Source organism: Thalassophryne amazonica, unplaced genomic scaffold (genome assembly GCF_902500255.1).
Source record: "Thalassophryne amazonica unplaced genomic scaffold, fThaAma1.1, whole genome shotgun sequence".
Taxonomy (NCBI): domain Eukaryota; kingdom Metazoa; phylum Chordata; class Actinopteri; order Batrachoidiformes; family Batrachoididae; genus Thalassophryne; species Thalassophryne amazonica.
The window spans coordinates 148,567-164,665 of NW_022986284.1; the positions used below are offsets into that span (position 1 = coordinate 148,567).

The 16,099-nt window shown below is 42.3% G+C and overlaps 1 pseudogene; it reads right to left on the reverse strand.

The window, feature by feature from the left end:
- The window catches only part of LOC117505978, a 98,636-nt pseudogene extending 87,588 nt beyond the window's left edge, over positions 1-11,048 (reverse strand).
- Between the last annotated feature and the right edge of the window lie 5,051 nt (positions 11,049-16,099).

Below are 16,099 nucleotides of genomic sequence, written 5' to 3' on the forward strand. Positions count from 1 at the left end.
GGCACGTGAAGATTACACTGTGAAATAAATCGTTATATCGTTATCTAGATCTACTACGCAGATTAAACAGCTTGCAGATACAGCAAACAACCGCTGTGCTCCGAACAGGAATGATACAATACCTCAGTGAGAGCCAACCACCAGTAGAGGCCAGACTCTGTGGAAATCTGTGCATATCCTGAGATCTCCATTTTTCTTCAACACCATCACGAGTGAAGAAGCATATTTGCTCACTGACTTTCGAATAATTCACTCCTCTTCCATCTCAGTAAGTACTTGGTGTAACTTTTGGTAGTGAGCTGGAGGCACCCTCCGATATGGAAGGCGGAAGGGGCGGTCCTTCGTAAGCCGGATTCTGTGCACAAAATCCTTGGCTTCACAGTCTAAATGGTGTTTTGAGAAAATGTTGTGGTATTGTTCAAGCAGTTCTACCAGCTGGATTTTGGTAGAGGGCTCACTTTGGCAATTGTCAATGTCAAGATCTCTGAGGCCCACATTCTGCAGTCTCTGCTTCAAGTCTGCATGGTCACTGTGTTTTTCAATGACTGCTTTCTCTATGTCATCCTCTTTCTGACAAGAGCCTTGGAGCAGCGTAAGTCATCTGCCAGCTTACAGTTTCTTCTGAGAGTGAATGGCTTTTCTGTTAAAATTGGTAACTTTCATGGAACCCAACCATCTCCCCATAAAGGTGTGACTACTCTGCCCACCATTATACCATGAGGGACACACTTGACTGAGGTAGGCTCAACCACTACTGTGCTCCCTGGTGACATAGGAGCATTTTTGGCAGCTTGCCCCATAGCAAGTACTCTTGTTTGGGAAGCAGAGCACTGCTCGAGTTAGCTTGGCTGTACCAACCCTTGTCAGGTGCTTCTGTTCCTCTCCACCTCGTGAGATTGCCCATCATCTGTAAAAGCTGCTCACACTCAGAGGACCTCCTGCACATTGCATGAGATGAGGTTCCAGTAATTGTCATCATTCTTTAGTTCATGAAAAACATACTTTAACATGCTGGTGCCACTGATGATGTCATCCTTCTGGCCAGCTACCACAAGACTGGCACCATGCATTTCACCCATACAAGCTCAATTCCAAATCATACATGCACTTAGGACTCACTTGTTGTCCTCCACAGCCAACTAGTATGATACGCTCTGTCAACTCTTGTGTCAAAAATGTTCCTGATAAAAGTCTCTGTTCTGCTGTTTCACTCATTGTACAAGCCATGGATCCTGTGTCAAGCAACCCTTGCAGCTGGGTAGAACCACTTATCACTGGGGCATGAAATAGTTCACCATAGGGCTCAACTCTGTGGATATTTTCAATGACTACGGTGCTATTGTCTGGCATTGCTTTGCAGACCTTGGCATACACCTCCTTCAAGTCTTCATCTCTGTGAGGGTTGATCCTTTAATGCCCAAACGTCACAAATGTATCTGAACCCTTTACTGCATCATGCCTTTAAAACATCCTACTCATTGCAGCAACCACCAGCGATCACACTGACGATGATCTGAAGAAGTGACATTCGGGTCAGGGCACCAATGTATCTGGTACGTCCTGCATGTCCAGCTACACTGCGTTGTGTTCAGGTGCTGACTCAAACAGGGAAACACTGGCATGACTTGAAGAACCCAGGTTTATTCTGTACAATGTTGAAAGCAAAAATAAATTTGTGGGTCAAAGGTGCTCGATCTCCACATCAACAGACCTCCCCCAGTCGAGCTCAGTGCAGACTCCATTCGAGTGTAACTCAAAACAATATATCTATATATATATATATATATATATCAAGGATCAACAAGTAAAAAATACTACTTGGTACATCTCGTCACATAGAGCACAAATACATCAAAGTGCCGATATTAGGCTCAGCCTTAATTAATGCCCCAAAATGTGAATAAATTACCACAGGATCTAACAAAAACAAATAAATAAATGAAATGAATTCCCCTCCAAAGTAAACACTTATGAATGACCATGACAATAGTAACAACCTCACATCTAAAGTCACTGACAGAAATAAACCTTAAAACAGTGTATATTATGAACTGAACTTAAACACATTCACATACCTGTAACAATGTTGAGAGCAAAAATAAATTGTGGTCAAAGGTGCTCGATCTCCACATCAACAGACCTAACCAAAGAAAGCAATTAATGTAGATCTCACATGGAGATAAAATGGTGACACTAAACCACGCACCCACTGGAAATCAGATTTTTTTTAGCAAATTGCAGCAACTCTCACACTCATTTTACAGGTTAAAATGCATAAAAAAAACAACCAATTTTCATTTCGCTACTAACACTATAAAAGAGACAACTGTTCTGTGCACTCAAACCATTACGTTAACTTCATTTATAAAACTTTATAATCACGCAGCTTTAAACACATACCTCCCCCAGTCGAGCTCAGTGCAGACTGACGAGGGACAGGAAATCAATCAATCAATCAATTTTTTTATATAGCGCCAAATCACAACAAACAGTTGCCCCAAGGCGCTTTATATTGTAAGGCAAGGCCATACAATAATTATGTAAAACCCCAACGGTCAAAACGACCCCCTGTGAGCAAGCACTTGGCTACAGTGGGAAGGAAAAATCCCTTTAACAGGAAGAAACCTCCAGCAGAACCAGGCTCAAGGAGGGGCAGTCTTCTGCTGGGACTGGTTGGGGCTGAGGGAGAGAACCAGGAAAAAGACATGCTGTGGAGGGGAGCAGAGATCGATCACTAATGATTAAATGCAGAGTGGTGCATACAGAGCAAAAAGAGAAAGAAACAGTGCATCATGGGAACCCCCCAGCAGTCTACGTCTATAGCAGCATAACTAAGGGATGGTTCAGGGTCACCTGATCTAGCCCTAACTATAAGCTTTAGCAAAAAGGAAAGTTTTAAGCCTAATCTTAAAAGTAGAGAGGGTGTCTGTCTCCCTGATCTGAATTGGGAGCTGGTTCCACAGGAGAGGAGCCTGAAAGCTGAAGGCTCTGCCTCCCATTCTACTCTTACAAACCCTAGGAACTACAAGTAAGCCTGCAGTCTGACAGCGAAGCGCTCTATTGGGGTGATATGGTACTACGAGGTCCCTAAGATAAGATGGGACCTGATTATTCAAAACCTTATAAGTAAGAAGAAGAATTTTAAATTCTATTCTAGAATTTAACAGGAAGCCAATGAAGAGAGCCAATATGGGTGAGATATGCTCTCTCCTTCTAGTCCCCGTCAGTACTCTAGCTGCAGCATTTTGAATTAACTGAAGGCTTTTAGGGACTTTTAGGACAACCTGATAATAATGAATTACAATAGTCCAGCCTAGAGGAAATAAATGCTATGAATTAGTTTTTCAGCATCACTCTGAGACAAGACCTTTCTGATTTTAGAGATATTGCGTAAATGCAAAAAAGCAGTCCTACATATTTGTTTAATATGCGCTTTGAATGACATATCCTGATCAAAATGACTCCAAGATTTCTCACAGTATTACTAGAGGTCAGGGTAATGCCATCCAGAGTAAGGATCTGGTTAGACACCATGTTCTAAGATTTGTGGGGAAATGACGCATCATGTTCGTCAACAGCCAGTAGGGGGAGTAAAACGCAACCTAATATGTTGCTTTCAACACAATTGGAAGAAACTTGGAAACAAAAATAATAATAATAACAAAAAGGATTTTGGTGAAATTTATATCCTTTAGCCACCGAATAAAAATGAAAAATAATAACAACAATAAAATAAAATAAAAAAAATTCCAGCGTCATTTACTACATCTGTTACACTAAAACATTCCTGAACTGAACTGTCAATCTGACCTTGAGAGAACTGTCAGTGATTCTGACCCTGAACATTTCAGAACTAACTGCCAGTGAAGCTGAACTGACTCATTCTGTGCTGCTGCTTGCATTGCTGAACTTTAAACATTCCTGAATTGAGCTGTCAACATTACAAGTGCCTCCCACTCACCTGTTTCCTCATTTCCTCAGAATCCTCCTCCTCGGCTCCGTGAGCAGCCACTTGGCACCAGTTCCTGCCCTGGATTCCCACTCACACCATATCCTCCTGTCTGACTCTGTCTGCGCTGCAGCTCCTGACCTCCACCGCCTGGAGCGGGCCCTGTCTCCACTCTCCAGGCCTCCTGACCCATTATTAATTTTCTGTTGCACATTTATTGTCAATAAATCCTCATTTGCTCATTTCAACTCTCTTCACTGCTCCCTGCATTTGGGTTCAGTACCAGTCCAGTTCGGCCCTGTCCGGACCTTAACCATAGCAGCATTATAGTAAAGCACACTGAGCTTCTCATTCAGATGGATGAGTGCTATACAAATGCACTCCATTTACCATTTAAAATAAATAAACGACATTTTCAGATTTCCTGTGGGCCGCTGAGTTTTCAAGTTTGGGAATGGCTGTTCTACAGTAAAGAAGAGAACTGAGTGAGCATGCACAAAAGACACGACACCCAGAACAATTCTGAAGGAGAGAGAAGCATTAATGGCTGTGACTGGAGAATATACGTAATGCACCAAGCAACTTTGTCTGTTGTTGGGACAGATAAATAAATAATATTATGTAGGTTTCCCTTTTGCCACAAATGCAGCCCTGGCCTGTCACCAAATGGACACCACTAGACCTCTGAAGGTGTGTTGTGGCATCTGACACCAAGCCTTTGGTATCAGACACCACAATGAGCCTTGGCTGCACATGACCCTCTCACCGGTTTGCTGGTTTTCATTCCTTGAACCGCTTTTGGTAGGAACTGACCACAACAGTCCAAGAACATCCCAGAAGAGCTGCAGTCTTTTAGTCATCACAATTTCCTGCTTCCAACACACCAATTTCAAGGTCAAACTGTTAACTTTCTGCCTGACATAGGTCAAATCTATTTGTTGTTATTCATGTAATCTCATTCAGTGCCTACTTATAGAAACATGAACAAAAATATGCCCACCCACTGATAGGGGGTACCTACCTGTAGCTCGTACGTTCGACCCGCTCTTTCATGTTTGATAGATGTCAACATGGCCTCCTTCATCTCATCCAGAACAGAGTGGAGAGAGTTGAACTCAGACTCCAGGTCCTCCTGCACTCTGTTAGAGTTCGCCTGGTGGCAAACAAAAACACATTAAAGCTGACCAGCCTGTGTGTGAAGTGAAGCGTATTGAATACAAGACGTTGTTTGGTTCCTCTGTGTGTAGTCACTGGGAAGGGAAAATACGCCAACGAGACACACAAGGCAATTCTGAATTCTGAAACTGTCCTGTGTGTGTGTGTGTGACAATTTCATTTTCAATGGAACAATTGTTAAATATTATCACAAGTGTATAAAATTCATTTTAACAAAAAGTTGTATTCAGTGTTCATTTATATATATATATATATTTATTTACCAATGCCTGAAGCATGTTTTCTCCAGTAGCCAAGCTTACAACCTTGTTGACTGCATTTAATTTTTATTTATTTATTTTTAACTAACAGTCATAAAAAAATCATCAATAGGTGGCTCATTATGAGGTATGGAGCATCTTCTTTATTTTTTTTCCCATACTTTCATCATTTTTTTGAGGTACTTTGTTTTAGCATAATGTCCATTGGTTACATATCAAAATGTTGAGAACAATCTCAGCTTTCAGGAGATAGGTAGGTAGGTAGGTAGGTAGGTAGGTAGGTAGGTAGGTAGGTAGGTAGGTAGGTAGATAGATAGATAGATAGATAGATAGATAGATAGATAGATAGATAGATAGATAGATAGATAGATAGATAGATAGATAGATAGATAGATAGATACTTTTAATGTCCCCATGGGGAAATTTGTCTTGGACTTCTCAAAAATCATGACCCATACAAAGATACAGAACAAGACATAAACAGTTCATAACAATAAATAAATAAATACATAAATAAAGAATAAAAATACATAAAAAAAACATACAAGTACTAAACCTCCTAATGTGCCTGATGTTAGCGGTGTTTATTATGATATTTGTTAAGGGCTATGATTGATATAGGAACAAAAGAGTTCCTATATCTATTCAGTCTGCAATGGGGGACTCTGAAACGCCGGCCCGATGGTAGCAACTCGTATTGCGTGTGCAGAACATGGGAGGAGTCAGAAAGAATTCTGTCGGATATGTGCAGTTGCATAACTGTCTAGACTACTATATACAGAAATTACTTAGCTCTAAACATGAAAACATGAAATGCATTTTAGAAAATTCTTTAAATCTTTATTAAAAACACACCAATATTTATGTGGATGAATTAGCTGTTGCTATAAATCGCTTCACTATAGTGTTTGGCTCACAAACATAGTGTCTTATTCTTCTTCTTTGGCAGTCCGGTCTCAGGAGACCATCTACAATATAAAGCGCCTTGGGGCAACTGTTTGTTGTGATTTGGCGCTATATAAAAAAATTGATTGATTGATCTGTGCGCCCCTAGGAGTGATGCTTCTGTTATGACTCCTGATGTGGCTTAGAAGTCCACTCCTTGATCTGCATGCCCTGTTGCATACAGTACATATGTGGTGTATGAATGGGGGTGCATTTGTCGCTGCATTCTTCCTGTTTCTCCGCTTCTCTGCTACAAGTTCTCCCCTTTTTTTGCCTGCCTATATGGCACCCTTATACACTGTCCGGTGCCAGGCAGCTCTGTCCTCAGCCTGCGCTTCCCAGGTGTCTAAAGAGATACTGCATGCTTTCAGATCTCCCTTACAGGTGTCTTTGAAGCGTAATGCAGGACGACCAACTTTTGTGGACCCACTGACCAGCTGGCCATACAGCACATCCTTAGGAATCCTTCCTTCCTCCATGCGTCTAACGTGTCCTAGCCAGCGAAGGCGATGCTGGCTGAGGATGGAGTAGATGCTCTGTATCTTAGCCCGTTTTAGTATGTCACTGTTGGGTACTTTGTCCCTCCAAGTAATCCCTAGGATGCGCCGAAGGCATCGCATATGGAAGGCATTTAGTTCCTGTCGCACATATGTGTTCCACGTCTCGCTTCCATACAGTAAGACACTCAGTACACAGGCCTGGTATACTTGTACTTTTGTGTGCAGTAACAGAGTCCTGTTTTCCCATACCCTCTGGGTTAGTCTGGTCATCGTAGTATTAGCCTTACCAAGCTGCTTGTCCAGTTCAGTGTCTAGTGACAAAGTGCTGGTAACTGGAGAACCCAGGTAGGTAAAGCTGTCCACTGTTATTAAGGGCACGTTATCCATGGTAATAGTAGGGGGTGTGCTTACCCCTTGTGCACAAACGCAAAGTTTTTTCCAGGCTTACAATAAGTCCAAAATTCTGACAGGCAGTGCCAAAACAGTTGCTTAGTCTCTGAAGAGCAGCCACTGTGTTGGCTACAAGTGCAGCATTGTCTGCAAAAAGCATTTCTTGTATGAGAACTGTCCTCACCTTAGTCTTGGCATGCAGTCGTGCAAGGTTAAACAGTTTCCCGTCAGATCTTCTATGTAGATAAACACCATCGGTGGATGTGCCGAAGGCATGCAACAGAAGTACGGAGAAGAATATTCCAAAAAGTGTAGGTGCTAGCACGCCACCTTGCTTTACCCCGCTATTGATGGAAAATGAATCTGAGCAGGTTCCATCATACAAGATTGTTCCTTTCATGTTGGTGTGGAATGAAACCACCATACTATAAAGATTTGGTGGGCAGCCAATCTTCTTTAGAAGCTCAAACAGACCCTTCCTACTGACTAGATCAAACGCTTTGGTCAGGTCTATAAACAGCATGTACAAGGGTTGGCCTTGTTCTCTGCTCTTTTCTTGCAATTGACGTAGGGAAAAACATATCTGTTGTAGACCTTCCCACCCTAAAACCGCACTGGGATTCTGTATACACACGATCAGCCAGGATCTGTTTAAAAGGATCCGAGCAAACACCTTGCCCACTATGTTCAGTAGTGAAATGCCCCTATAGTTGTTACAATCTCCACAGTCTCCCTTGTTTTTGTAAAGCATCACTATGGTGGCGTCCTGCATGTCTTGAGGGACAGCCCCCTCCTCCCAACAGAGACAGAGTAATTCATACAGTGGCTGAAGTAGGGCTGGTTTCCCATGTTTGATGGCTTCAGGTGGTATGTTGTCACTACCTGGTGCTTTCTCGCATGGGAGGGAATCGATGGCTTTACTGAGTTCTTCAATAGATGGCAATTCGTCTAGTTCCTCCATAACAGGGAGATCATCCATATTGTTGAGACTGATGTCTCCTGTAAGTAAAGTTGCGAGTAGTAGCCATTTGTTGCTTACGCTCAGTGATCATCTCCCTGACAAGGATTTCAGAGGGGCAGACTTTTTCACAGTTGGTCCTAGAGCCTTCTTGATGCCACTATACATCCCTCGAAGGTCTCTGGACTCGGCGCTTCACTGAATCCCTACACATAGTTGCTGCCAAAAGTCGTTAGCACACTCTCTGGCAGTACGTGCGCGGTATTGCAAGCGCTCCTAAGTGCTATAAGTGTTTGACTACTGGGGCAGGCCTTGTAAGCTAAGAAGGCTCCGCGTTTGACCTCAATTACAGGCTCCATTGTGGAAATATGAGCGTTGAACCAGTCCTGACTGGGCCGGCCTTTCTTGCCAAACGTGGTAAGTGCTGTACTGTGGATGACGTCTTGCATGACCTTCCACTTTTTTGTTGCATCGGGGGCATGATGTGGTTTTTGATGGAAAGCGTGATCTAGACTAGACACATACTGGGTGACTTTATCCGGGATTGACATGTGTGCAACATTCATGTGAAGTCGACCTTTTGGCTTGGAGTGATGCTGAGTTTGAGGTCTTAGGCGTACTTTGCTACTCACAAGGGCATGGTCGCTATCACCGTCCGCACAGTGGTAGCTTCTGGTGAGAAGGACACTGTTTAGAGCAGTCCGTCTTGTGATTACGTACAAGATCAAGCTGGTGCCGGTGAGACCTTGGGTGTTCCCATGAGACTCTATGCCGTGGTTTGCACTCAAAGAAGGAGTTGGTGATGCAGAGGTTGTGGTAAGTGCACAATTCCAACAACCTCTGTCCGTTTCCATTCATCCTTCCTATACCATGGTAACCAAGGCAGGTAGGCCAGGACTCATGGTCTGTGCCAACTCTGGCATTAAAGTCCCCTAGTAAGAACAGTGGCTCATCCTTTTGACAACTTGCAATCAGATCATTCAGGTCCTCATAAAACTGGTCCTTAATGTCTTCAGAGGCATTCAGAGTTGGAGCATAGACGCTGAAGATATTGACAGGTCCAGTAGTAGTGCTGAGTCGCATGGAGAGGAGGCGTTCTGTTCCTCCAGTGGGAGGTTCTACAGCATCTAGTAGAGTGTTTCTAACAGGAAAGCCGACTCCATGTTGGCAAGGCTCGTCGGGACCTCTACCCTTCCAAAAGAAGGTATAGTTCACGTCTCTCACGAAGCCACTTGACATCAGTCTAGTTTCTTGGAGGGCTGCTATGCTGATATCTAGTCTAGCCAATTCTCTGTCAATGATAGAGGATTGATATGTTACACTCTGACAAACATAGTGTAACATATAAAGAAAATGATAGATTATTGAAAAATAAATTATAATATTTTACTCTTTATCAAATGTTAGGGATATAAAATCGATGTGTTGCATATGAAAATATTTAGAAGAATCTCAGCTTTCAGAATGCATGGTACATATTTGTCTAGAACACGCTCACTCACTCATCTTCAACCGCTTATCTGGGATCAGGTCACAGTTGTCGAGAATACTACACAGAAAAATAAATTTAGCCTTTAATCCTGACAAAAGAAGTTCTAGAAAATTCTTCAGTTCTTTATTGAAAATTCACTTTCATTCATTTTGGAAGAACTGTTTAAGTGCCAGAAATAGATTTATCAAAGTCTTTGGGTCACAAAAGTAGGGTACCATAAGAAGTAAATTGTAGATCCATGTGTAATAACGTCCAAAATCAAAATATGTAGTTTCACATACTGAGTGAAAATGCTGTCAAGTCGAGTGATTTAGAGAAAATGATCCTAACTAAACTGCCTGGCGATCTCCCTGCAGTTATAGACCAGAGGTCAGCTATAATGTGCGCCTGACCTACCAAATCAACGGTGGTAATAATTCTGCAGCTTGTATAAAGGAAACACTGGTGAGCTAGGTAGCGCCGGTGGCGTAAAAGGTGGAAAGCTAATGGGACACTTTTCAGTTTAATGGGACAAAGGTGCAAAGTGTATGCGGCATGTGTGTGTGAGATGCTGTACCTCTAAATTGTCGAGGCTCTGCTTGAGGCTGCAGATGAAGTTTGAAATCTCCTCATTCTTTATGGCCAGAGTGTGGGTGATCTTTCGCAGTGATTCCTGCAACAAACACACACTTTTATTGAGTCACACAGAATCGACAAATGTCCAACACCATAACCTTACCAGTTCCTGCCAAAGCTGTTATCTCCCCACTGTAAAAACAAAAATTTGAATGTGCTAGACTTGCTGTGATTTTTTTTCAATATTTATTTCATTCATTTAAAAGAAAAACAGAAAAGCAGAAATTAATATATTACAAGACATTGAATGAAAAGGAACAGAGGGAAGAACAAGTCTTATATTTTCTGCCCCTTTTTACAATACAATCTTTCAATTTTAAGCATTATTATTCAACATTATTTAAAAGATTACTTTTTTAACAGGTTACATTTTAGACTTAAAACATTTTAGACATTATTAACAGATTACATTTTAGACTTTGTCACAACCCACTTCATAGTTTCATACTTACTTAATAAATCTAGTTTAATACATTTTTTAATTAATTTATGCAAACTTGATTCTTTGATTTCTTTGTTGAGGTTGTTCCATAATTTTACACCATTCACTGCAATACTGGGTAAGCTGAACAAAGTATAGCACAATATTGAGTTTTGAATGAAATGTTGGGCTGATGACAACATAACTGCTGGCAAGCTGAGGGGCGTTCAATCAGACTTCAAGTGCAATCCAGCCAACAACATGTGCATTTCAAAACCTTTGTTAGAAACAGAACTTGCAGGGAGTTTCACCAACCGTATTGGTTTTCCCACACATGGCCATGGTTCTCGAGTGGTTTTGAATTAGTCTGGCCTTAGAGTCATAAAACCTGCACTTTAGCTGAACAAATTTTTTAATAAATTACAGTTCTTTTAAACTGTGCCATGAAAGTAAAGTGTGTCTAAGATCACATAGTTTTATATTTGAAAAAGGCAATGTAAACAAAAGTCAATCTATGATGTAGGGGTGCAGGCCTTTTGAAATGAAACAGGCATTGGTTCTGGTTATTATTTTTGCACATTCAGAATTAGCTGGAAATTTGTTAAAGTGAAGCAGAATAAAATAAAATAAATAATTCAAGATTTGTAATGTTTATTGTCTATTGTAAGAGCCACAACGTCTGCCATAGTAATTTAAAGTTAAATATGATGTAACTTTCATTATTTTGTTATATTTGTGTCATTTAATGTTAAACATAAGTCGGGAATAATTTTTAAAATGTTAAAAACACATTAATATTGGATGGATTTAGTGTTTGCAGCTGTGTTCAACAATTTAGATACAGTATCTTCAATCTCTGACCAGCAGAGACCTGCCTCAGACACTTTAACACCATGAGACAGAGTCATTTTTTCATAAAATGCTTCTGAACTGGATTACAGCACTTATCATTCGTGTTGGATCCAAAGCGCATTCTTCATTTAGACTCTGCAGGATGTGTTGTGCCAAACCGCCTTCAATATTTTGTCACTTTAAATCAATTTTGCTTCATTTTCATACTAATTATAGCACATCATAAAGCATCACTCTGTTGATTTTGCATCAAGAGGGTATAAGCGTGAATGAACCCTGCTTGAGAAGTAAAAGTTATTTGCACTTAGATAGGATACACTTGCATTTTTAACCAATGCCAAAATAATGGTCATCGGGAATTGCAAAGACTTTGCATCCCTACGTCCGTTTGTCTGTGGCAAGTAGCACGACTACGCCGCAGTTGGCCACCACGGTTCTGCACTGTCTTGTGCTTTTTGTCTTCTTCTTTTTTTTGCACTCTGCTCTCCTTTGGACTCTTACACCAGGGAAGAGCTCATAAACATTGGACTATCATCTGTTGGAACTTTTTCACCAGTTTTCACTGATACAGGGAGTTTTACACATATTTTGGTTGGAGGAGCAGCAGCTCTGTATGAACTTTACAGGAGATGGTGGCGGGGGGAAGCGAGCAGGAACGCTCATGAGACTGAGACTGCGGGGAATGTGCTCTGCGCTTCTGTCCGTTCACCTTGCCAACGTATGCTCTCTGTCAAACAAGATCAATAAATTGCTCCTCCTCAACACTCCGCCACATATCTGCCACATTGTATTTCAGTGAAACCTGGCTTAGTGAACATATCCCTGACAGCGCTCTGCACCTGCCCGGCTTCCACCTGCTGCACACAGACTGCATAATGAAACTCTCTGGGAAAACGAGAGGAGGTGGAACATGCTTTTATATAAATGAAGGCTGGTGTACAGATGTCACAGTGTTGTTGAAGACATGAAGTCCTCAGCTGGAAACTTTTTTCATAAACTTTCACCCTTTCTATTCACCGAGTGAGTTCTTCTCATTTGTGCTGGTCGGTGTTTATATTCCACTGAAGTCGTGCATAATGGAGGTACAACAGCAGCTCGCTGACCAGATCATACACGTGGAGAGGTAGCATCCAGACTTCATTCCAGGGGATTTTAATAGAGCAAATCTGAGCCAATACAGACAGCACCATCACATGTCCCACCAGGAACGAGAACATTCTTTACCAATTCTACACCGCCATAAAGGATACCTACTCCTTCGTTCCCCCGTGCAGCTAGGGGACGCTCTGATCACTGTCTGAGCCACCTCATTCTTGCCTACAGGAAGAAATTAAAATCTGCAAAGCCTGTAGTGAACACAGTAAAGACGTCAACAGATGAGTCGATGCAGGAGCTACAGGCCTGTTTTGGCTACACAGACTGGAGTCTCTTTAAAGCTACATTGACAGACATTCATGGACTTTGTGACACTGTAAATGGAAATGGTAAATGGACTGCATTTATATAGCGCTTTTCCATCTGCATCAAATGCTCAAACCTACAAACAACAAACACACACATCAATGTCAGGGTGCTGCCATGCAAGCTGCTCACTACACACCGGAAGCAACTTTGGGATTGCGGACCTTGCCCAAGGGCCTGTAGTGATTTTCCTGTCAGGCTGGGGTTTGAACCTAGGATCCTCTGGTCTTAAGCCCAACGCTTAACCACGAGATCATCACTGTGATACTGTGATATCTTACATCAGTTTTGGCAAGGACATATATGTGTAGACCAAAACCTTCTGTGCATACAGCAACAACAATCCTTGGTTTACTGCAAAATTGAGACAGCTCTGCCAAGCAAAGAAGTAGCCTACAGAAGTGAAGACAGGCTCCTGTACAAGAAAACCAGAAACATGCTGACAAAGTTTACAGTAGCAAAGAGGAGCTATTTTCAGCAATTTTCAGCCAACGATCCTGCAACAGTATGGAGAAGTCTTCAGCATGCCAACAACTACAGGAGACCATCCCCCAAACATGTGGAGAACCCCCAACTGGCTGAGGAGCTGAACCTGTTTTAGGCCAGATTTGAAAAAGACCCTCACACACCCCTCACCCACCCCAACAACAATGGACTACATTACATCCTGCAGCACCTGGACTCCGCAAAGATGTATGTAAGGATCCTGTTCGTGGACTTCAACTCGGCGTTCAATGCCATCATCCCCGACATTCTCCAGCAAAAACTGTCCAACCTCTGAGTGCCAGCTCCCACCTGAGTGGATCTCCAACTTCCTGAAGAACAAGACACAGGAGATGAGGCTAGGGAGCATCACATCCAGCACACAGACAACCAGCAGTGGCACCCCTCAGGGGTGTCTACTCTCCCCACTACTCTTCTCCCTCTATACGAACAACTGCACCTCAGGGAACCCCTCTGTTAAGCCCCTTTCACACCAGGCCCACTTCGAGTTGCGTCATGCGGCGTCATGACAACACTATGTGGATGCAACCTAGTGCCGAGACGATGTAGCTCAACTCCACAACACTGTGACAGACACAAAGGACGAAGTGAATCGGACGCCAAAAATTAAACATGTTTAATTGTTTCTGCGTCGAGCACAGTATGCAGAAACAATTAAACATGTTTAATTGTTTATGCGTCGAGCACAGCATGCAGAAAGGAAGTCGTTTCAATGCAAGTCAGGGCAAAGCAACGGTACTCAACGTGACTGGAAGCTACACCCTCACAATACAACGTTACCCAATGCCAATTTATGATTCCTGCTTTGTTCCATTGTTCCCGCAGTATAAATCACGCAGGATTGTTATTACACGATATAATAACAATCCTGCGTGATGCGTAAAACTATGTATGGCTGCTGCTGCAGATCCTGGCACTTAAATTCTTCACAACTGGGTTAAATATGTCCATAAAAGTCCTGCTCACAGACTGATTGCCAGAGACAGGACATGTCCACATCCAATAAAAAGTCTGGACATCTCCAGTCCACTCACGGACGATTTGTTCGCGCGTGCACATGTGAACAATTAAAAGCAAAAAAAAAACTGGCTGGCTACAGGCGGGATCTGAAGTGGACCTCCTACATAGACTCCATCAGGAAAAAGAGCACAGCAGACGATGTACTTTCTCAGACAGCCTCAGGAAGTTCAACCTGCCAATCAGTCACATCATCCAGTCTGAATTGGCTTTGATTTAAATGGGTGATGTTGCTTGAAGTTATTAACCCTCTGGGGTCCTGAGGGCATTTTTTTGGACAGTTCACTCGCCTGGGCATAAATGTTTTATTATTCCTGTTAACAGCTCTCCCTGCATCCCACAATCAAGTTTTATGTCTCTTTTTCAGGACACCTGTGCTTTCAGAATATATGTTTTTGTTGTGGTTTATAGTGTAATAAAGGTTTACAATCAAAAATAGGCAAGGAAAAAAATAAAGGCGGAAATAATTTTCCACATGCATTTATTCAAAAACACCAGCAAACTATATAAACAACTGTTTTGACACTTTATAAAGGTAATTTGAGGTCTTGTGTGAAAGAGTGTACAACAAAAAGGTTCAAACAATAAACATAATGCACATTTTGAACAATATATACAAAATGTTCGCTGTGTTTTGTTGTTCTTGATAGGTAAACAGTGCTTTAACGCTGAGAAAACAACGAGTTATCCGTAACAGTCACATGCAAGCTAGTGGAGCAATCCTGATAGTTACATACCCTTTGTTGAGCACATGAGATTGTCATCAGAGGCTCTCCGTGTGCTCCTGCTTTCACTGATCGCTGTGCGTAATGGTGCATGGTGCACTGAGTATGTACTAATAGTATTTACTCATTGGAGCAGCTAGGGGGCTATTCAAACGGGGCCATAGTAACACATCACTCCTGAAAACGATCTTTGGCTTTTCACGTGAGGTGAATCTGCCCTACGATTGGATTTTGGAAAACCATGTGACGGTGAACCAATTCGATTGGACACTCACATTGCGCACGTCATCACAAGCTTTTAGAGGAGTACAAAGAGTGGCTGATGGCTGGCTCGAAAGTCCCACAGTTTACTTTTTCAGCAAAAACAGGAAGTTTAGTAAAGCTTGGTCTTAGCCCGTCGTATACAATGGCGTCAGCCCCAGAGGGTTAAATTCAGACCAGACTCTGTCTTTCTAACTCGACTTGGCAGAGAGCTGTGCAGCATTTGGAGCTTTGAGAGGGGTTAAGAAGTGTATTGCCGCTCTGAAAAGCATGAAGCAATGAGCAAGAACCAACGAAGCAGAGGGATGGACCGCTACTTCATTGCTTAAAGCTTCAAAGCAAGCCCGCCTGTGCAGATGCGGTTGATTACAGACCCGCTGCATGGTCTTGCAATCAACATAGAGAAATGATTCAATTTCCCAACAAACACCTTCGAAAACAACGGGGTGCTACCGAAAGACCGATAATGGAACCGTTAAGCAAAAAGGTTCTTGATGTCAGTGAATCGAATCATTTCTTAACGATTCTTGAAAAGAACCGGTTCCTGATACCCAACCCTACTCTGCACTGCTG